The 24020-nt window shown below is 43.1% G+C and overlaps 1 protein-coding gene across 5 annotated transcripts in view; it reads left to right on the top strand.

The window, feature by feature from the left end:
- The first annotated feature begins 211 nt into the window (after positions 1 to 211).
- MAP3K2 (mitogen-activated protein kinase kinase kinase 2) overlaps positions 212 to 24020 on the top strand; it is a 91433-nt gene continuing 67624 nt past the window's right edge. For all 5 annotated transcript variants that reach the window (XM_043504893.1, XM_043504896.1, XM_043504895.1 and 2 more), the window contains exon 1: positions 212 to 670. The gene's annotated coding sequence lies outside the window, so the exon portion shown is untranslated. The remainder of the gene's footprint in view (positions 671 to 24020) is intronic.

Consider the following 24020-nt stretch of genomic DNA (forward strand, 5'->3'; position numbering starts at 1 on the left):
GGCGCACGCGCCGGAATCGGAACAACGGGGGCTTTCCCATTGCGCATGCGCCAGCGGGGGCCTCGTTCCCTCCCCTCCAGCGTTCTCAGGTCGCGCGGCGAGGAGCGCGGGCCGGCTGTGCGTGCTTACGTGCGCCTACAGCTCTTGTCGGGCGGGATGACGTTCTCCTCAAGCGCTCCCCGCCCCGTAGGCCATGGTTTTGACGGCCCCTGCGGTTTACGTCACGAGTTTCTGGGTGGAGGAGGTGGAGCTTTCAGCGGGGACGGTAGCGGCGGTCGCTTCACGTTGAAGGGTCGCCCCCCCCCTCCCCCGCCCTCGATCCGCGTGAGGGTGGCGGGCGCCCTCCCTTTGGCAACTCGCTCCCCATCTTCGCCCCCCCCCCCCTCCGGCCTCTGTCCCGCCCGCCTTCTCCCGGGTGTCTCCTGCTCCGGCCTCGTCCGTCGTCACCCCCGCCGATAGGCCCCCCAGTCCCGGGGGGCTAGGGGCAGGCGGGCTGCAGGGTCCTGCCCGCCACCCTCCCGCCTGTGTCCGGAAACCTGGCTGCGCCCCCCGAGCCTGCTCCCCACCCGCGTCCCCCGGGCCTGCACCGGGCAGGGAGCTGTGGGGGGGCTCCCGGGGCTCGGGCACCAACGGCTTCCTCACCCCCACTCGGGGCTCGGCTGGGACCCAGGTAGGTGTGTGGCAGGTGTGGAGGAGGCGGGAGCGGGGGGTGCCGAGGTCGGGAGGGGGCTTGCCTGGGGGAGAGGGGGGGCTGAACGTGTGTATGGGGGGGTGGGGAGCCTGAGTTGCCCAGGTGGGGGGAAGGGAGAGGGAGGGGGAGCCATTTAGCTGTCGGGGGGGGGGACCCTGAGTGTGTGTGTGGCGGGGGAACGTGAGCTGCCGAGGTGGGGGGGGCAGGGGAGGGATCATGAGCTTCCGTGGTGGGGGGAGCCACTGAGCTGCTGAATTGCAGTGGTGGGTTGGGGGGGGATGACACCCGAGCAGTCGAGGTGGGTGCGGAAGATAATGAGGAGTAGAGAGTCTGGAGACATCAGTTTGGGGATGACATGTTGGTATCAGGTGATCATAGAATCCTAGAATATCAGGGTTGGAAGGGACCTGAGGAGGTCATCTAGTCCACCCCCCTGCTCAACGCAGGACCAGTCCCCAACTAGGGGGGTTTTGGGGGGGGGTCTTGATGAGCTGAGATCTTCACAGCAAAGCGCTCCTTCCTGAATGCCTGGAAAGTGACCAGTATGCTTATGCTTAAATAAATTTGTTAGTCTCTAAGGTGCCAGAAGTACTCCTTTTCTTTTTGCGGCCACAGACTAACACGGCTGCTACTCTGAAATGTGTCTTGTGTGTTACTACAAACAAACAGTAACAGGGCTACCCCAGACCAAGTAACAAAGCTGTTTAAACGAAATAGCACAATAAATTAGTTGTTTGTGGCTTTTGTGTGTGTTAATTGTACATAATAGTAGTGTTTACATTATAATTGTAGAGCCTTGATGGAATTGGGTGTTTTTATAAAAAAAAAAATACATAAATTATATTTAGTTATAATGTCACTTCGGCTTTTGACAGTATGCCATCATTGAGATAAGTAGACGCCTTCCTTTCAAGTGTTCTGTGATGGTGGCAGCACTGTATCCGTTTATGTGGGTCGGCAGATATTTTTGTCGGAAAAGAGAGAACATTAGGTTCTTTTTTCCCTCTCAGTTGTGAAGTGCATTGCAATACATGTAAGGTATTTCCTTGGCTTCTGCTTTTTCTTGGCAAAAAGAAATTTTTAAAGGTTTGCCACAAAATTTTTGGTTTTAAAGATCAAAGTGTGAAAGGTGCTAAGCAATTATGGATATTGTATCATTAAAATTCTGTTTATGGGGAGTATTGAAGAGCATAAGCGAAGTCTGTCTTGCATCTTTGAAAGAAGGGGAGTTTATGGTATACACAAATAGCTATAAATTGTGAGATTCACTTTAAAACAATACAGTATTTTGCTGAGTACAAGAGGCCTTCAGAAATTCACTGCTACATATATGGCAAAGGCTTAGTATTTGCAAGATGAATGTGTACATACTTGTCTTGCAAAACATCTTGGATTCTCTTGTGGAGCGGCACTTGTTAGGGAAGGGGAGGAAAAAGAAAATTCTGTGATTCATTTATTTGATTGGAGGGGGGAGAAAATGAAGAAGTTGTTAGGAAAGACTGGACACTACATTGCAATGATGACATTTTTTATAGAATGTTTCTGAGACTAAAAAAAATCTCTCTCATTAACAGCAACATAGTAAGAAATATGGAAATTGATATTTTCTTTGATATACACTGTTCTTTTTTCCTTTCTCTCTTCACACGCACACACATACCACACACACAGTATTTAAAACTGTGAACATCTTGTAACTAATTCTTGTTTTTTTCCCCAGACATTTGTTTCAGTAACAACCACGACATAGGACATATTGAAGCAAACTGGTAATGTCAGTTGTTAGTGTCACTAAATACAGAGTAAAAGGGCCATCTAGGTTTTCATAAAGCAGAATGACAAGCTGGTATTTTACAAATCAACTTATATTTGGAGAAAATATGTATATCCTGTTTGTCTTTTGTATCATTCGTTCACATGACATTAATGGAGGGCTATTGTGAAGAAAATATCTACATTTTTAAATAGTTTGTCTCCAGTTGTTTGACAGAGTTCTAAATGAAAGTGTGAAAAAAACCTCGTTTTAGAGATAACAGGGTTCAAGTATCTAGAAATCTTATAATGCATAGTGTATAGGGAGGTAACATATACATAGTGACAAGAATGGTGTTCTGATGGCGGTTGTTAATGTGGTGTTTGTGGAGGAAGTCAGTGTCTTGGAGGAAGCTGAGCCTTTGTGTGATGAGAGGTTTGAGGATGGTTTCTAACAGTGCTGATATTCCTTCAGTAAGAGTGCTGTGGTTAGATCTGATGTGTCTGCCTGGGTTCTCTTGTTTGTGTATCTTAGGAAGCATGTAAAAGTTCCCCGGAGCAGATTTGTGGGAGATGAGTTTGTAGAGTTTCTCTTGGAGTGATTTGGGGAAGGATTTGATATTCTTAAATTCCTAGGGAAATTGTAGTCTGAAGTTACCTTTAGTTCTTCATAGAAGGTGGTGTTGGAGACTTGTTGGTTGGCCTCATTAATGTGTTCATCGTAATTGAGGACTACAGTGGTGCCTTCTTTTGTCTGCTGGTTTGATCGCTATTTGGTGGTTAGATTTCAGGGACTGTGTAGCTGTCCTCTCGGAGCTGGAGAGATTGTGGTTGTTCTGATGTTTGTTTAGGATTTCAGTCAGTTTTTTTTTCCTGAAGCAATCAATGTAACGATCAAGAGTGTGGTTTCATCTGCTCTGTGGGGTCAGCGAGATGACTTTTTTCCTCATGATATCTGTGGGGACGTGGTAACTGTGAGTAGAGTGTCATCATTGTTGTGAAAGAATTCTTTGAGGTGGAGTCAGTGGGAAAACTTAGTTCTCCATGTTAGCATCATATTAGGTCTGTGGTGGGGCAGAAGTTCAGTCCCTTAGCATACGGATAATTCATAACTTTGGTGGACACTAAAAATTATGGATTGCATCAGAGCCTTAACTAGGCATTTTAGCACCCAAACATGTTTGCACCCTGCAATGGGGTGTATCGGCACTGGAGCGGCAGGAGTTAATCCTTCCTTCTTTCTGGGCCAAGGAGGGCATGCCCCCTTGGCTCTGCTGGGTATGCTCCAGCTGGAGAGATGATATAAAAGGCAGCAGAGCAGCTCAGTTAGGGCTGACCTCCGATGAGAAAGGAGGTGCACTACTGACTCCTCGTGTAGGACCACCTGCACTCCAGGAAGCGTAGGACAGCAAGACGCAGACAGAACCTGACACACAGGCTTGGGATGCTGCTAAGAGGGGAGAGAACAGGGAGGCCCGGAGACAGCAAACTGCAAAGAATCCGGTAGGAAGCGACCCAGGGAAACATTGCAGGGAAGCAGTTGTAGAACCATAGATGGGCTCGGCGTGTTTCAGTAGGATCCCTGACAAGCTGGTGGCGGTTGGAACCCGGTGGACAGCGTGGACCTGGGTCCCCCTATCTTGGGTACTTTGGCGTGGTAGAACTTGTTGCGGGCCCAGTGCGCCCAAGAGAACCAATACAACAGGGGAATGAAGATGAGGACCTTTGAGCCTGGAGACCAAGTTCCAGTTGTTGTTACCCTCCTCGGAGTCTAAGCTGCTGGTCAAGTGTCAGGTCCCCTTCAAGGTATCTAGATAGGTTGGGCCTGTTGACTTCGAGATATGGCTACCGGGACTCAGGAGAGGCGCACAGGTTTCCACGTGAACCTCCTCAAGGCCTGGAAGGATTGGGAAGGTCTGATTATTGCACCGTACCTCCTGGAACCCGAGTTGGGGCTGCTGGCAGACAAACCCTCTGAACCAGGGCCAGTGGCAATCGTCCAGTAGCTCAACCCCAAATAGCAGGATCAGATATGACCGCTGTCAGCCTTCCCCGCTGTCTTGACAGCCTGGCCAGGGAGAACGAATGTGTACAAATGTGACAAGCCATCACATCGCCATCATCCACCGGACAGAAAGTGAGAAATAACCACCATCTGCTCCCCAAGAAGATACCAGTCCACCATGATGCCTTTGGGTTGCATGGGGCCGCAGCCACCTTCCAACGGCTTATGAACCAAATACTGAACTTCCATAATTTGTATGCTGCTGTGTACATCGACGTTATTGTTGATTATAGTGTGGGCTGGAAGGAACATCTCATCAGCGTACTGCCATCCCTGGGAGTCACGGGCCTCACCGCAAACCTGGCCAAGTGTAATTTAGGCCAGCGGGAGGTGACTTAATTGGGCTACACTGTGGGTAAGGGAAGGCTATGCTCCTTAATAGAAAAGGTGCAGGCCTTACAGGACTACCCCACCCCCACGACAAAGGGAGAAGTACGGAAATTCTTAGGGCTGGCTGCATACTACTACCATCTGTGCTCAGCTTCACCACGCTCGCCACTCCACTGATGGACTTGACAAAAAACTCCCAAACACAGAAAGTCCAGTGGTCAGAGGACTGTGAAGCCATCCTCCAAGCCCTATGAGAGCCAGTGTTGTCCCAGCCTGACTTCCAAAAACAAAGCTGTTTCATCCTCCAAACAGATGCTTCGGAGGCAGGCCTGGGAGCAGTGTTGTCACAAGAACTAGAGGGGGAGGAGCACCCAATCCTGTACCTCAATCACAAGTTGTGTCCCCGAGAGACCCACTAGTCCACGATAGAACAAAAGACCCTTGCCGTTAAGTGTGCGGTCGACACCTTAAGGTATTACCTCTTAGAGAACCCCTTTCTTTTGGTAACTGACCATGCATCCCTCTGACGGATCCATAGTATGAAGGAAACGGATGTGTGAATCATGCAGTAGTACCTTATGCCTTCCGTGTACTGCACTGGGCAGGGAAGGCCAATGCAAATGCAGACTACTTCTCCCGTGAGGGAGGGGAAGAACAGCGAGGAAGACAGCTCCCAGATACTATCTTAAGGAAGAGGGTGTGTGACTGAGTGCATACAGCAGGGATTAATCCTCCTCTCTGGGCTGAGGAGGCCACACCCCCGTGGCTCTGCTGGCTATGTTCCAGCTAGACGCAGGATATAAAAGGCAGCAGAGCAGCTCAATTGGGACTGAGTGTTGATAAGGAAGGAGGTGCACAACTGACTCCTGGGTTAGGACTGCCTGCACTCCAGAAACCGGAGGCCAGTAAGACGCAGATGGACCCTGACACACAGGCTCGGGATCCCGCAGAGAAGGGAGAGACTGTGGAGACTCGGAGACAGCAAACTGTAGAGAATCGGTTAGGGAAATGTTGGACCCAGGGAAATGTTGCAGGGAAGCGGTTGTAGAACCATAGATGGGCTCATCGTGTTTCGGTAGGATCCCCGCCAAGTTGTCCGGTGAACAGGGCAGGCCCAGGTCCTCCTATCCTGGCCAGCACCCACCCCGGGTTGGTGGCCCTGCTCACCAGCATTACTGACTCTGGCCGCTAGGCCGCACTGCCCTGATAGCTGGGGCTGTATTACTGACTCAATGGTGGGGCTGTAATGCACCTCTGCCCTGCTTCCAAAGGGTGAGTGAGTGTATCAGCCCTGCTACACCCTCCCTACAATTTTTTTTGTCATTTTTGCGCCCTGTTGCTCTGTGCCCTGGGTGGCTGTCCTGCTTGCCCCACCCTGGTTATGTCCCTGTGCTTTCTCATCCTTCTCCCTCATTCTGGTTTTGAGAGCAAGAGGGGTCTGATTTGTGTTTTTAGTTCACAACATTAGTTCTTGAATCCTTAACTGGAGACTTAAAAAATGGGGAAGGTAGTCAAAGAGGGTGGATCCATATGAGTGAGGAGTTGTTCTTCCCACAGTTACCCTGTGAATCCCTCTTCTTAGAAGATTAACCAGCATTAGTGACCCTCTATAGCTGCTGCTTACTAGAGGTTTCTGGGCGCATATTTTTCTCAGAATGGGGATCCCTATGGACAATTTTCAAAGAAGAGTTGTGTTTTCTAACACACAAGACTAATCTCTCCATGTCATTTTGTGGTCTTGAATTAAAGTGGTTTGTGGGGAAAGAAATAGTACTAACAAATACAAAACTAGGGCTTCACGTAGCTTTCCTTTGCAGCTCATTTTCATTATTACCCACAGAGTTCTATACAGCATCACTGACAGCAGCTAGAATTTCCCTATGTTTCATTGTGCTGCTGCTTGGGAAAGTTCTGAGCAGCGGCTGGGGCAGTGGAGCTTTTTGCAAAGCCAGCATGACACCACTGCATCACGTTTATATTCAGAACACTCTTCACAACTGTAATGGCTAGAAATATTTTCAAATTAAACAGCAGACAGGATAAAACCATGCATACCTACCTACCTACCAAATTAAAGCAATCTTATTTTGATTCTGTATCTTTAATAATGCCTTTACATTACTTCTTCAGTTAACCAAACATTACTAAGGGCTAGTCTACGCTGGCAATACTGAAGTGCTGGCGCTCCTTGTGTGGTTGCAGCACAGTACTGGGGGAGAGCTCTCCTGGCGCTTTTTTTTTTTTTTTTTTTTTTTTTTTTTTAAAAACACCACCTCCACGAGGGGCGTAGCTCCCAGTTGTCTACACTGGTGCTTTACAGCACTTAAACTTGCTGCACTCGGGGGTGTTTTTTCACACTCCTAAGCGAGAAAGTTGCAGTGCTGTAAATTGCCAGTGTAGACAAGCCCTGAGTTTCTTTAGGGAATGGGAGGTAAGAGGTCTGGGATGGGAAGTGTTTGTAAGAGGTCCTACTGAGAAGTAGTTTACAATATGGATATGTTTGAAAACAATTTAACTATTACCTGCTACCACCTGTAGTAGGAAAATTATTTTTTCCCTGGACCCTTGGAAGACAGTTCAAAAAAGAACCACTGTGTGTATAGATTCTAATTTTAATACTATTACTTGCACTTAAATAGAACTTTTCATCAGTAGATGTCAGAGGTTTTGATAGAAGTTTCAAGCATTGTTCCCCTTTTACAGGTGGAGTAACTGAGGTGGAGTTTCAGAGCAAAACTTTTAATGTGCAGTCAGTAATTTTGGATGCCTAACTGGGTACACTTTATGCCTGATTTCCAGAGGCACTGCACTGTAAACATAAAGTTTGTGCTTTAGAGGGCTAGAAAACCAGTCACTCTGTAAATTTCCTTCATACATGTTTCAGTACTGTTCTTGGGTTTTTCTTCTGTTTATAAATAATTGGTTCAAGTCAGATGTGGTATGAAAATTTTGTAGTATTGATACATATGCTTGGAGAAATCCTCTTGAGGGAGGTTCCATGTATTTAGTAGTTTCAAGTGGTATTTGTTAACCATCTTCATCTGTGTTATATTTTATGTAAATTTGACTACAGGCTGACTTTTATAAATTATAGGATTACATTTTCAGTTATGAATTAAGTGTAACAGTGTGTTTAGCTGGGACTTGTTTACAGACCCGATATATCAAAACTACTGAACATCCTCTGGACTCAAAATGGTAATATTTGTGATATCGCATTTCAACACAGTATCATGAAGGTGAAGATTATTGTTTGTGAAGTGTAATATATGTCAGAAGGCAGATTACTGGGCTAGATGGACCTTTGATCTGACCCAGTATGGCTGTTCTTATGTTCTTAAATTGAAAGTATAATAAAATGTGAACAGAGTAACTTTTCTAACCTCTCCCACACAAAAAAACCCCAAACCACTACAACAAAAGATTATTTTATGGAGGGCAAATAAAAGGGGTATATTTACTGTGTGTGTGTTGAATAGACTATATTTATATTATCTTAAATAGACTATATTTAACACTCAGTGCTAGATATCTTAAATTTGGAAAAATTGGGCAAAAGCACTTGGACTTTTATAGCAATGGTGAATAAAAACATAAGAACGGCCACACTTGGTCAGACCAAAGGTCCATCTAGCCCAGTATCCTGTCTTCCGACAGTGGCCAATGCCAGGTGCCCCAGAGGAGTGAACAGAACAGGTAATCAAGTGATCCATCCCCTGTCGCCCATTCCCAACTTCTGGCAAACAAAGGCTAAAGACCCCATCCCTGCCCTTCCTGGCTAATAGCTATTGATCGACCTATCTTCCATGAACTTATCTAGTTCTTTTTTGAACCATGTTATGTATAGTCTTGGCCTACGCATAGGATTGCCAACTTTCTAACACAAAACCGAACACCCTTGCCCTATGCCTTCTCCGAGGCCCCACCCCACTCACTCCATCCTCCGTAGCTCCCTCTCCCCCACCCTCACTCGCTCATTTGCACTGGGCTGGGGAGGGTCACAACATCCTCTGGCAAGGAGTTCCACAGGTTGACTCTTCATTGTGTGAAAAAATACTTCTTTTTGTTTGTTTTAAACCTGCTGCCTATTAATTTCATTTGGTGGCCCATAGGTCTTGTGTTATGAGGAGTAAATAACACTTCCTTATTTACTTTCTCCACACCAGTCATGATTTTATAAACCTCTATCTTATCCCCTCTTAGTTTCTTTTCAAGCTGAAAAGTCCCAGTCTTATTAATCTTTTCTTATATGGCAGCCGTTCCATACCCCTAGTAATTTTTGTTGCCCTTTTCTGAACCTTTTCCAATTCCTATGTATCTTTTTTGAGATTTAGCGATCACATTTGCACGGAGTATTCAAGATGTGGGGGTACCATGGATTTTATATAGAGGCAATATGATTTTTGCAGTCTTATTATCTATCCCTTTCTTAATGATGCCCAACATTCTGTTCGCTTTTTTTGACTGCCACTGCACATCGAGTGGATGTTTTCAGAGAACTATCCACAATGACTCCAAGATCTCCTTCAGTGGTAACAGCCAATTTAGACCCCATCATTTTATATGTATAGTTGGGATTATGTTTTCCGATGTGAATTACTTTGCATTTATCAACACTGGGCAACAATACGGCAGATGAAATTCAATCACCCAGTTTTGAGAGATCCTTTTGTAGCTCTTCGCAGTCTGCTTGGGACTTAACTATCTTGAGTAGTTTTGTATCATCTGCAAATTTTGCCACCTCACTGTTTACCCCTTTTTCCAGATCATTCATGAATATGTTGAAAAGGACTGGGCCCAGTACAGACCTCAGGGGGACACCACTATTTACTTCTCTCCATTCTGAAAACTGACGTTTTATTCCTATCCTTTGTTTCCTATCTTTTAACAAGTTACCAGTCCATGAGAGGACCCTCTCTCTCTATCCCATGACAGCTTACTTTGCTTAAGAGCCTTTGGCGTGGGACCTTGCCAAAGGCTTTCTGAAAATCTAAGTACACTATATCCACTGGGTCCCCTTCGTTCACATGCTTGTTGACCCCCTCAAAGAATTCTAGTAGATTGGTGAGGCATGATTTCCCTTTACAAAAAGCATGTTGACTGAACAAACTATGTTCATCTATGTATCTGACAGTTTGCCCAGTACTGAAGTCAGGCTTACCAGCCTGTAATTTTCAGGATCACCTCTGGAGCCCTTTTTAAAAAAAAAATTGGCATCACATTAGTTATCCTCCAATCATTTGGTACAGAAGCTGATTTAAATGATAGGTTACAAACTACAGTTAGTAGTCCTGTAGTTTCCCATTTGAGTTCCTTCAGAACTCTTGGGTGAATGCCATCTGGTCCTGGTGACTTATTAATGTTAAGTTTATAAGTTTGTTCCAGAACTTCCTCTGACACCTCAATCACCGCATGTTTGTCACCTAAAAAGAATGGCTCAGATTTGGGAATCTCCTTCACATCCTCAGCCATGAGGACTGAAGCAAAGAATTCATTTAGTTTCTCAGCAATGGCCTTATCATCCTTGAGTGCTCCTTTAGCATCTCAATCATACAGTGACCCTACTGGTTGTTTAGCAGGCTTCCTGCTTCTGATGTACTTAAATTTTTTTTTTTTTTTTGGCTAGCTGGTCTTCAAATTCTCTTTTGGACTCCCTAATTATATTTTTACACTTCATTTGCCAGAATTTATGCTCCTTTCTATTTTCCTCACTAGTATTTAACTTTCACTTTTAAAGAATGACTTTTTGTCTATAGTTCTGGTTGCAAAATAGTTTGTTATAAATTTGTCATCAACTAGTCATTGTAATCACCTTTTGAGGGTTAAATTTTCCATGCTTCATTTGGGCCCTAAGGTGAACTCTCTTTTTTTTAATTCTGAGGATAAAATGGTTCAGCAACTTCTGAGAGGAAAGAAGAACCTTTGTAACATTCTTTTTCTGAGTATGATTATAGTAAAAATGGTGACGTTTTGACTGTTATAGCTCGCCTTTGAAGAGTAGTTCATCACCTTATTCCAGAGGAAATTGGTTTCGATTTGATAGTCGTGATCATTTACAGTTATTTTAACTTGAACTGCTGTAAGTTAAAGAAGGATCTGGCTGTATTGGAAAGAGTCCAGAGAAGAGCAACAAAAATGATGTAAGGAGAGGTTTAAAAAAAAACGGTCTTTAGTCTTCATGAAAGAAGACAGACGGGACCTGATAAGTCTTAAAGGGCTGTTATAAAGAGGACAAAGATTGTTTGGTTCCCATGTCCACTGAAGATAGGACAAGAGCTAATTGGCTTAATCTGCAGCAAAGGAGATTTAGGTTAGATATTAGAAATAACTTTATAACTACGAGAATATTTAAGCTCTGGAATATGTTACCGGGGAGGTTGTGGAATCCCCATCATTTGGGGTTTTTAAGAATAGGTTAGACAAACACCTGTCAGGGGTGGTCTACTTGGGCCTGCCACTGTGCAGGGGGCTGGACTAGGGGTACAGCTTTGCCACTGTAAGCTCCTGAATTAGCCACTCTAAGCCGATGGGAGAGAGCTTTCCTGCCTGCTTTATTACTCCAGCCTCTGCAAGGAGCAGTAACGCTGTCCACACTGGTGCTTATGTCAGTGTAATTTATGTTACTTGGGGGTGATTCGTTTAGGTCAGTCGGGGGAGTGGCATAAATTGTGCCGACATAAGCTGTAGTGTAGCCATAGCCTAGGTGACTTCTTGAGTTTCCGTCCAGCCCTATATTTCTGATTTTAAATTCAACTTATGAATAAGGACATTACAGATGTTTCAGGAATCTATGGTGGGATTTTCAAAAGCATTTAGCATTGGTCTAACTTTGGTCTCTGAAGTCAATGGTAAAACTTCCATTGACTTCAGTGGTTAGAACAATTGGGAGTGCTTTTGAAAATCCCACTGCCTGATGATCAGTTGTCTATTGCTGTTCTTCTCACTAAAATAACCCACATAGTCTAGGGCATAGTATCTCAACCTTTTTTGATTATCAGGGATTGGCTTGCTGTCTTCCTAAACTGTGTCAGGGAGGTCTCAGGGACTGGTACCGGTCCATGGGCTGGTCATTGAGAAGCATTGGCTTTAGGGCTTGAGAGTCCAGAGAACTTGAATTCTGTTCACTTCTTCCACTAATTGGCCTTAATATTTTTTGCTTATTGTGAACTTACTTTAGTGAGGTCTCACACCTCACTTAAGTAAATATTCTTGTATCTTTTTATTTTGCTATTTGCCCAAGAACCCTCCCCTGGATCTCCTTATACATCTTAAAAAGAAAAGGAGTACTTGAGACACCTTAGAGACTAACAAATTTATTAGAGCATAAGCTTTCGTGAGCTACAGCTCACTTCATCAGATGCATCGTAATGCACACGAAAGCTTATGCTCTAATAAATTTTAGTCTCTAAGGTGCCACAAGTACTCCTTTTCTTTTTGCGAATACAGACTAACACGGCTGCTACTCTGAAACCTGTCCTTATACATCTTGTTTTTCAAAGTCAGTTTGCAAACTGGAAGTAGATCTCTGAGGCAAGAATGCTCTTGTTATGACTTGTGCAGGACCAAGCAGGTTGTCTCAACTATTAAATATTACCCATTGTCACAGTTGGGGAAACTGAAACATCATGGTTTAAGTGACTTGCTGCCTGGAACAGAACCTAGATCTTTGGCCTGCGAGAGTACGTCTTCACTGTGCAGTTAACTTGGGCTCTTAATCAGATGTCACTTCTAACCTCCCTCCTGTCTACACACACAGCTCTCTCTCCTGAGTTTGATGGAGCTTTAAAGTGTTCTTTCTTATCTTTGTAAAGTCCTCCTAGACCTCAAGATGAACAAGTGTTATAGAAGTGCAGTAAAGATAGAAAATGCAAAACACACACACAAGTTGAGTGCTGAAGTCACAAAATGACAAAATTACAAAATTAAGATGGCATATACACTCTTAACTCATCTCCTGTGCATATTAGTTGAAAGTCTCTTATTGCATGTTCACATTTGTCAAAAATTGTATGCTTATAAAATAGGTGTACTTGCCAAGAGATTTTGTTTAGTTCCTGGTGTCAACTCAGTATGAAATCATTTTACGTATGCTAATGTCCAGTTACATGGGGATCTGTTTCTCTCCTTGTCACTGCCTTGCTTCCAGCAGACCTTGGTTTTTATGTCTCTTTTGTCGCTTGTTTCTTTCCCAGCACCCCCTTCATACTTTGCATCTCTGTCGAGTATGCACAGTAGCAAAGGACACCAAAGAAATGCTCCCCTGCTAAGCACAGTAATAATAGTTAGATAGCCCCTATGATTTGAATAATGGTGTTCAAATCTGTTTTGAACTGCTGATGCTTATGAAGGGACCACTTCTTTGCAGGAGCACAGGTGCAATAGGAGTTGGATTCCCTCACTTGGATGAGTTAACAAATGGATGATGACGTGGGAAAACACAGTTCCTACTATTCCACAACCATTTCCAAACACACCCTATCCCTGGGACTTCTAAACTTGGGTCTAGTTTACACTAGTAAAGGTTTGCTGATATAGGTGTACTGGCAAACCCTCCCAGAATAGACACAGGTTCTGTTGAGGAAAAATGTGCTTTTGCTGGTATAGCTTATAACAGTTTCCCAAACAAGCTATAGTGTCAAAACACTTGTTTTCCTATAGTTGGTGCCTAAAATAGGGCTTTTGCCATTATAAAACATCGTAAAAATCACACTCTGAACTGACATTATTATATCAACAAAAGTTTCTAGGATAGACCTGACCTTAGTGGAAGGGATAGGGAGTCAGACAATTGTCCTTATGGGGCAGATTGAGGGCAGTACTGATAGAGAATTGTGTCCAAGTACAAAATAAATATCAAGAGTGGTCATTAAGGAAAGCATGGGAGGGGGTTTGTCATCTTGGATACAAATGATGAGTTAACTCAGTGTAGATGTTGATTAAGCTAAAACTATTGGACGGGCTGCTGGTGCAGAAAGAATTTAAAAAAGGTTAAACCATCTAAATGCTGACAGTTTTCAGCACCATGGAGGCAAATCTATGTAAATGGGAACCAGAATTTCACCTTGGAGTGAAGATTTTACATTACAGCAAAGCAGCTGGAGACTAGCAAATGCTCAGATAATGAATATAGAATTAGAACATCTGACTTTGCTGACAACCACAGTAACAAAGGAAATTAAAATGTTGACATCCCTACCAAATTCTTCAGGGAACTAAAGAAAGCAGCAGAAGTGTTTTATTGCAGAGTGGTGGGGAATTCGTACTCTACACATTTTTGAAAAGCAGGTTCTGACTGCTTGAATATGGTTGATTTTTAAAAAGTCACTCTATGTTCATTGTCCAATTACTGACAGATTAATGTCACTGTGTCGCAATTGTTATTGTGCAGTAGTAGTGGTAGAGTTCTTTATTTTGTAAAAATCTAATTGAAATGGCAAAAACCAAAACAGAATAAACTTATCACTATTTGAATTTTTCATGGTTCAATGAAAAATGAATCGATACAGAGAAGAAGAATTTTTAAAAATCATAGAATATCAGGGTTGGAAGGGATCTCAGGAGGTCATCTAGTCCAACCCCCTGCTCAAAGTAGGACCAATCCCCAACTAAATCATCCCAGCAAGGGCTTTGTCAAGCCTGACCTTAAAAACTTCTAGGAAGGAGATTCCACCACCTCCCTAGGTAACGCATTCCAGTGTTTCACCACCCTCCTAGTGAAAAAGTTTTTTCCTAATATCCAACCTAAACCTCCCCCACTGCAACTTGAGACCATTACTCCTTGTTCTGTCATCCACTACCACTGAGAACAGTCTAGATCCATCCTCTTTGGAACCCCTTTTCAGGTAGTTGAAAGCAGCGATCAAATCCCCCCTCATTCTTCTCTTCCGCAGACTAAACAATCCCAGTTCCCTCAGCCTCTCCTCATAAGTAATGTGTTCCAGTCCCCTAATCATTTTTGTTGCCCTCCACTGGATGTTTTCCAATTTTTCCACATCCTTCTTGTAGTGTGGGGCCCAAAACTGGACACAGTACTCCAGATGAGGCCTCACCAATGTTGAATAGAGGGGAACGATCATGTCCCTCGATCTGCTGGCAGTGCCCCTACTTATACATCCCAGAATGCCATCAGCCTTCTTGGCAACAAGGGTACACTGTTGACTCATATCTAGCTTCTCATCCACTATAACCTCTAGGTCCTTTTCTGCAGAACTGCTGCCTAGCCATTCGGTCCCTAGTCTGTAGTGGTGCATGGGATTCTTCCGTCCTAAGTGCAGGACTCTGCACTTGTCCTTGTTGAACCTCATCAGATTTCTTTTGGCCCAATCCTCTAATTTGTCTAGGGCCCTCTGTATCCTATTCCTTCAGCGTATCTACCTCTCCTCCCAGTTTAGTGTCATCTGCAAATTTGCTGAGGATGCAATCCACACCATCCTCCAGATCATTAAGGAAGATATTGAACAAAACCGGCCCGAGGACCAATCCTTGGGGCACTCCACTTGATACCGGCTGCCAACTAGACATGGAGCCGTTGATCACTAACCGTTGAGCCCGACAATCTAGCCAGCTTTCTGTCTACCTTATCGTCCATTCATCCAGCCTATACTTCTTCAACTTGCTGTCAAGAATACTGTGGGAAACCATGTCAAAAGCTTTGCTAAAATCAAGGAACAACACATTCACTGCTTTCCCCTCATCCACAGAGCCAGTTATCTCATCATAGAAGGCAATTAGATTAGTCAGGCATGACTTGCCCTTGGTGAATCCATGAATCCATCCATCATCCCTTTTATGCATTTTTTTCACTGCAGCATCTCACTTTTCTTTGTACCACTTTTGCAAAAAATCTAAAATGCTCTGGGACCCTGTCCTTTGGCCACATTGTTCCTCGTAATGAGTCCTAGAATCATAAATGTGTTGGGAGTATAGGACAGTAAAGTATTTTATTAGTTTTTAGCCAGAACACAAGCTAATGTCAGCCACGTTAAGGCAAAATAACTTCCAAATACAAAGGAAGTGTGATGGTCATTCATACATGCTGATCTGTTGATATAATTGATATAAAAGCAAATGTGGGCACTTAAGATTTTGCGTTGGAATGTAAGTTTGAAGTTGGGGTATGTATTGCTTTAAGGTATCTGTTGGGAAAGCCTTATGGAGCATTGGTGACTGTTTTGTAGGCAAAGTGAAGGTGGAAAGGAATGCACAAGTCTTTTCCCATAACTTCTTCTTTCCATGCTTTTGAGGGGTTGGGTGCACTATCCCTAAGTGTATTTTATTTGCTAATATATAAATACTACATTTAAAAAAAAAAAAGCAGCATTGAATACTTAAGGAATTTGTAACCAGGTGTAGAATGTTTCAGCTTTTATCCTGGTTAAAGTCTATCCCAATCTGTTGTGCAGTAGTGGTGGATGTATGTTGGCCTGCATAAAATGGGTTCGTGGTCTTGGCCCACTTCCTAGTGGGCCGATGTTCACTTCACAAACCATTTTCACATTTGGCATCCTAGTTAATATTTTTTTGAGGTGAAGGTTTGAACTCTATGAACTACCCTATCTCCCTTACGAGAACTCTCTTCACATAAGGGTTAAGGCTGTTTTATTCACTGCTGTGGCCTGTGTTGTAACTGTTCTGTGCATAAAAGTCTTGAGACTCCAGAACTGTCAGTTTGGCACCATTCATGAACACCAAATAAAACTTTCAAATGAGAAATTAAATTTAAATCCTAATTTGCAAATGTTTAAAATATGTATTGCAGAGTTTTAATCCATTGCATGCTTCTTCACTTGGTTTTATAAATCTGTAATAATGGATGCATCAGACAATTGCTGATGCAACTCTAAATACGGTATGGATTGAAAATGACACTGGTCCAGGATTTCCTTGAAGTGGACCAGTGCCAAAATAATACTTCTGGGCCAAGAGACTAGTGACCATTCCAGAGATCTCAGGAACCACAAGAACTAGAAAAACTAATACTGTGCACCATTGGAAATTTGAGAAGCCAGTGTTCTGATTGTATATAGCATTTTTTTCTTGACTCTAAGCTTCCACTCTAGTGGACTCCATAAGTTAGAATTAGAACAATACTGTATGCCTTCTAAAAGCATACTACAGCGTGAATTTCTAACTTCAGGGCTTTATGAGAATATTGGCTGCTAAAATCATGTTGGAATAGTGAATCAGTGTGAGGAATCGGAACAGTAGCCAGAATGGTTACATTTTACGAGAATTGATAAAAATGAGTAGGGATTTAAACATTCTTGCTTCAGAGCATCAGATAATGCCTTAAATGCATAGTTATGGAACAACTTCCCATAGGTTTCTTCCTAATCCTATCTGATGTTCTTGTATTTTATCAATTGAAGAAAAAAAAAAGTGATCTAAAACAATACCAGAAGTGTTTTATACACGTCTCTAAATACCAAAACAAGGATCCTGTCCCTAGGACTTTAGATGATGGACTGTGGGAAATGTTTGAAAGAAGCAAAGCGAGGATATGTTGTATTCCTACTTGTATTTGGTTCTTTGACAAAGTAAATTTTTACTGCTTTTAACTTATCTTAGCACTGCAGATCCAACATAGCTGTGAGAGAGATGGATTCTTCTGGTTCACACCAACAGAAAGTTACATTTACAAAGTCAAATCCTGTTTTATTAAACCGATCCAAGCCATGTAACTAAGGACAGAATTTGACTTGCAGATTGTTTCTTCTGATGACGTATACAGCAAGAAAAGCAAAACAAAACTTGTCTTTCAGATCACAGGATAAGTTTGCAGCACTAACGGTTTGGAAAATGAAAGCAATTTGGTACTGAATCATTGGGGAAACAAACTTGGAACTGGTGTAATTTTTCAAGTATAATCACGTGTTAATATTTGAGTGTCCTCTAACTGAAAGATAACCGTTGACCTTCTTTATTTTTTAAATCTTATGTTATAAGTATCACCTAAAGATTACTAGTATTGAAAGTTTCTTTTTTAACTTGACTTTTTCACATTGGAGAACACTTCAGACATGCAATTCAACTACTTTTCAGTAGTCAGTTTTCCCTGTTTATGTGGATTTTTCAGACAGCAAGAGGGAGACAAACGTGTTTTTAAAAAAAAAACAAAAAACAAAAACGTGTTTGTAAAGCAATAAATTGGCAGGAAGACTTGCAGAGAGAGTCTCCTTAAAACTCCTTAAATTAAAAATGTAAACATTTCAAGTTGGTGGCCCCTCTAAATTACCTTTAAAATATTTTTGCTGTTGAATGTTTATGAAGCAGAACTTTGTTAGCCTTGTAAAATTTAAAAGAAAGTTCATATATGTATATCTTCTGTGCTTCTCTTTCCCTGCAGAAACTGAGAAACATTTTGTCCCATGCTTCTTGCTACTGTCCCAAGCACTTCGTGTTTCCACATTCAAAGGAAGTCACTACTACCCTGTTAGGTGTGCAAAATGTGTTAGGCATGTGTTTTCTTGAGAGAGCAAACTATGAGGGAGATGAGAAGATAACTTTCCTTTAAGTTTTTTGAAACTGAATCTGTTGAATTTTTGCATATAGTGTGAAAGAATAAAAATAATGAAGACATATTGCTTGGGTGCTCTGGGGCAGGGGGTGGCCTGGGACTGCCCCAACTGTGGACGGTGCCGCTGGCTTGGGAGCTGCCCAGGCTGCTCAGGTGGCTCGGAGATCAGTTGCAACAGCTGCTGCAAAAGTCACAGAGGTCCTGGAAAGTCACGGAAGCCATGACTTCCTACAGGCTTGATTTCAAGACATCCTTCTGCGGCTCTGCCAGTGCCATTTAAACAGCATAAGAAGGAAGATGAATTAGATTAATAGACTTTAAGGCCAGAAGGGACCATCATGATCATCTAGTGTGTCCTCCTGAATATTTCATGCCAGAGAACCTCATTCTTCCACTCCTGTAATGGACCGATAACTTCTGGCTGAGTTACTGAAGTTCTCAAATCATGATTTACTGAGAGACGAAAAAGAAACTGATCCTGAACCACCAGACCAGTGTCCATCAATCTCTTTTAAACATCCACAATCATCTCTTGATGGAGTTTCATCATTCCTGATACCAGCACCTAACTATTTCAGAGCCTTCAAAACTTGCTCTCTTGGATTGCTGATGCCTTAGAAATTGAGAATTCAGTAATCAAAGAAAAGGCGCACAAATTATTTGATATCTTGCACTTCTGTATTCTGGGCAGGATAGTAATGACTGTTAAGAAGGGCATTTTGGAGCCAGCAAAAGAGCTCTGGCAAACACCATCTACTTTGCCCCCAATTGCAAAAAGAGTGGAAAAAATGTTATCTTGTGTTCCATTGGGACTTCAGACCGTTTTATACCTAACTGCTCCTGGAATCTCTGTAGTCTAAGGGAAAGCTAGACAACCTGACCTTCTAAGAGCCATTCCGGAAGATCTGAAAAAGCTAAATTTCTCCAGATAGTGGTAAGGGGGCGAGGGGAAAGACTTACTTCTCAGCTGCTCTCCAGTTATGAACAACAAAATACCAAGTTATAGTCACGAAGTATGATTTCATTAGATGGGGCAAGGGGTCCCCCTTTTTTCAACAAACTTCCTCAAGAAACCAGGGAGGAATTAAAGCCATAATCTCTGAACATCAACTGTTACCTTAAAAATCTCTACACTGACACCATATCTTGGTCCATGGCTGTGGCAGTTACAATGAGAGAGGCTTTGTGGCACCAAGCATCCAGTATACCAAAAGTAGTACAGAATACTGTAGAGGACTTGCTCTTGAGTGCACAGACCTATTCAGCAACTGAACTGATGAGGCTTTGCATTCACTATAGGACTCCAGAGCCACTCTGATATCACTCGGTAACAATACCCTGATCTTGAGATGGTAACACTTCAGACTCCAGTCTCAGAATAGACTATTTTCAGCAATTCCAGTCCCTGCATCCTACCCACTAGCTTCCCCATCATTCTTCAGGGAACCTTCTCACAAAAATCAACTAAAAGTGGCTTCCCTGCTTTGCCATTTCTGGAAGTCAGGCAAAAAGGTTTCTACTTGTGATATTTTCTTACTCCAAAAAGAGATGGGGTGTTAGTCCTTTCAGATCAAGGATAGGACTATAAAGAATTATACACACAGTCTCGGATATGTTCTGTTTGTACAGCACCTACCACAGTGGAGTCCTGGTCCATGACTGCGGCTCCTAGTCACTACGATAATACAAAGAATAAATAATAATGCTAGCCTCCACCATCCCTTCTTTATAGGCACGAGACAAGACTGGTTAGTGGCTCTAGACCTCAAGGATGCACACTTCCATATTGTGATTCGTCAAGCCCATAGGAAGCATCTGCATTTTGTAGTAGGGTCCAATCATTATCAGTATAAGATACTGCCATTCGTGCTCTCTGTGTCTCCAAGAGTCTTCACACAATGCCTAGCCTTGGTGGCCACACATGTAGAGGCAAGTAATTAATGTCTGTCTATATTTAGATGATTGGCTGATCAGATAGGTCTCATGAGACCATCCGCAACCTGTTCAGGGAGTTGAGCCTGATAGTGAGCTACAGAAAGTTATTGCTCCTCCATTTGCAGAGGATAGAGGTCATAGGAGCTATAATTGACTTCAAATTAGCAAAGGCATACCTTCCAGAGGAGAGATTTCAGTCACAGGGTCAGATAATCATCTCTAGCTTCAAGATAAATCCATCACATTGAGACCCTATCTCAAACAGGTCATATGCAGGCTTGCATTTACTAGCTAGACTTCACCTACATCCATTACAGTGCTAGCTGAGGTCCGTGTATTGCCCTGAGACACCTCATATGGACATGCATATTATAGTCCCAGCTCATATCCTTTCATTGCAAAACTAGTGGACAGACTCCCTGAATGTTTGGATAAGGGTACTCTTCCTCCACCTCTAAAGACACTGATCACAGATGCATACGGAACAGGTTGGAGTGCTCACCTTTACCATTTCTAAACATAGAGAATGTGGTCCCAGGAAGAGATGAGTCCATTTCAATGTCTTGCAACTCAGGGCAATAAGATAAGGTAATCAGAAATGCTTTGCAGGCTAAAGGAATTCTATCATACACATCCTCACAGACAACACATCCCCAGTGTAGTTAGTGTGTGATGGGGGCTGGAGGGAGAGCAAGAGAGGTGAATGTTTGTCGCCTATGTTCCAAAAGACAATCAAATTATGGATAACCTGAATTGCTCTTCATCTCCCAGGAGCCCATAATAACTTGACAGATTTTGTCAGCAGACAATCTGTCATCAATCATGAATGGTCTTTCAGTCTATGATTTTTTTTTCCATATAACCCTGGGTATCAGAGGAATAGATAAAGTGCATATATGAGGTCTTGACTCCATGGTACTGTATGAGAAAGACATCTTGTAAACATCCAAAGCTCGTACCTGCTCTAAAACAAAAGACTGGATATTTTGTGTTCTTTCGTCATGAATAAATCTACAATGGAATTTTCCCGCTGATGAAATAACGGTCCTGTAGATTTCATTGCCAAATGATAATGTAATCAATAAGATGCCATTGTTTGGATCTTGGGTGCATCCAGGATGTTTTGGTTTTTGTCTGGTATCTGAAAAAAGGTATTCTTGATAGCTAATCGCTGCTTGACACACTAAATACAATTGCTAGCCTCCTTCCCAGTCTCATGATGTCTGCTGCCAGGTTAGCACATTTCTTTCCACTGTGGCATTAGAGTTCCCCATGGTAATCAGCTTATCTGACACCGATGAAGACATGAGGTTTTTTTCTAAGTTACTGTAGAACTTTTCTTTCTCATCATATGCATTTGTCATGGTAGGAGCATAAATGCTGACGATGGTAACATACCACTTATGTTTCAATGGCAACTGTAGAACCATAAGCTGATCACTTATGCCGTTAGGTAGACTTTCAAGCTTGAAAGCAGTGGAGTTGCTAATCGCAAAGCCGTTACTTGATGTCATGGCTCCGAGCATGGACAACCTCAGCAGAAGAATGTGTACCCTGCATTGATCTCTGTGAGTTGCCCTTTGTCAGTGAGTCTGGTTTCACTGGCAGCATTAACCCAATACCTAGTCAGTTCTGTTGCATCAAGTGCTGAGCCTCTCTCAGATTGGTTGGTGGTAGGGTTGTTCCATAGAGTTCTAATGTTCCACAAAGCTATTATAATTTGTGTCATAAGCTGCCGATATGCAGATTTGTGACTCTGACCACCAGTATCACCACACCTGTCGCTTCAACACTCGCAAATGACTATAAAACTTTCCTCTGTCATCTGAACACACGTGAGAGTTGTTCCCAGGGGCGATGGCTTGCATTGCACCATCCACGCTCTGTTTACCTGTACTCTAGTGCAGTGTTTCTTGATCTTTTTTTCATTTGTAGACCCCTAAAAAATTTCAAATGGAAGTGCTGACCCCTTTGGAAATTTTAGATATAGTCTGTGGTTCCCCAGGGGTCCATGAACCACAGGTTGAGAACCACTTCTCTAGTGGCATGCAGTCACAGGATGGCTGTCAAGGATTAGTGTACTTGTGGCACCTTAGAGACTCTAAGGTGCCACAAGTACTCCTTTTCTTTTTGCGAATACAGACTAACACGGCTGCTACTCTGAAACCTGTCAAGGATTAGTGTGTATTCTATGGCTGTCAGTGTGGAATTGTTCCATGCGCCTTCTATAGTAATAGACAACTGCTATGCTTGCATCTGTGTGCTGCGCTGTTGTAGAGTGCAACGCTCTCATCTGCCAGAGAAACCACTGAGCTCTTCACTACTAACCATAACTAGGGGCATGATAGTGAGTGTCAAGTTATGTTCTGCACACTAGTGATCCTATTCACTACACCTATGGGGCCCGGTGCTGCTCTGAGTTCGCTTACAGAATTTGCCATGGCATGCAAGGATCCAGTTACCAGTAGGTACCACTAAGGAGGTACTGCAAGGGTCTTTTCTTTCCTTTGGAAAGGCTGTGTACCAGCAGGGAGGACTTGTACACTCTACCTCCTTTTCACCTAAATGAGGCTAGCTGGCAGCCAGAGATGATGATGATAGAATCAATACATTGATCAGCGGTGCTATATGCTTCGCATAGATTCATAGATACTAAGGTCAGAAGGGACCATTCTGATCATCTAGTCCAACCTCCTGCACAGCGCAGGCCACAGAATCTCACCCACCCATTCCTACGAAAAACCTCACCTATGTCAACAATGTCCATTGACTCAGTTTGTAATGCCTTTCTTACAACATTTACTTGGAACAGGATATCATGCCAAACCACAATTGAGTCCAGAAATTTTAAATCAGTGATTCGGTTGTCCAGGCTTTGCGCCTCATGTTAGGCTTGTGCCACTAACTGTGCGCTGGCACTAACCAACCTATCCATTAATTTTGTGTTGAACGTTGCTATGCTCCTGGCTTGTTTAAAGAAATGCCAGTTTCTTCAAGTTTCTGTATGTGTATCCCATTCATGGTCCACATATGTCTTCTGCACCAGGGTTCCCGAAAATTTTCTATAGTAGTGCCTATTACGGGTTGCATGTGCACCCTAAATGCCCTTGTGTTTCCCCTCCTGAAGTCATAAAGGGCAGAATGAGTGGCGGCTGGGGTCAGTTTGTTCTGACTACCTCTTGACCTGAGAAATGGAACAATAGTGTTCCTTTTTCCGATAGTGAAAGTGTTGATATTGTTATTATAGTTACGGTAGGCATTTAGAGCTTCAGTTAGCCTGTTGAAAAAATAATTAAATATAGATTTAGTTTTAGTGAGTTTGTTGCTTAGAACTGATATTTGGCCGTCTGGCTGAGTCTTGGTCACTGGGATTGAAATCTTGTCCAGCTAGAGGAGGGGTAATTGCCCTAAATGGTGGACATGACATATGCCTTTGTTTAGGTGAGAGCCCTATCACCTCTGTGTGCAATTTGGAAATCTTTTTCAAAAAATACACACACAAAGTACAGGAGTCAAGACTGAAATTTTCTCATGGAGAAATCTCTCAGAGCAATATCTGACTCAGAGGTGCCTCAAGGGCAGGAGACCTAAGTCCTTATCAGGTCAAGTCAGACTTTTAATGCTTCATCGAGGAGAGAGGTGGCTTTGGGTGCCAGAGCATCATAAAGACCTCACCCTTTTATCAAAAGTGCTAAATCTCAGCATCAAGCACTGCCAGAGCAGTCAGACAC

This window comes from Dermochelys coriacea, chromosome 11 (genome assembly GCF_009764565.3).
Source record: "Dermochelys coriacea isolate rDerCor1 chromosome 11, rDerCor1.pri.v4, whole genome shotgun sequence".
NCBI lineage: Eukaryota > Metazoa > Chordata > Testudines > Dermochelyidae > Dermochelys > Dermochelys coriacea.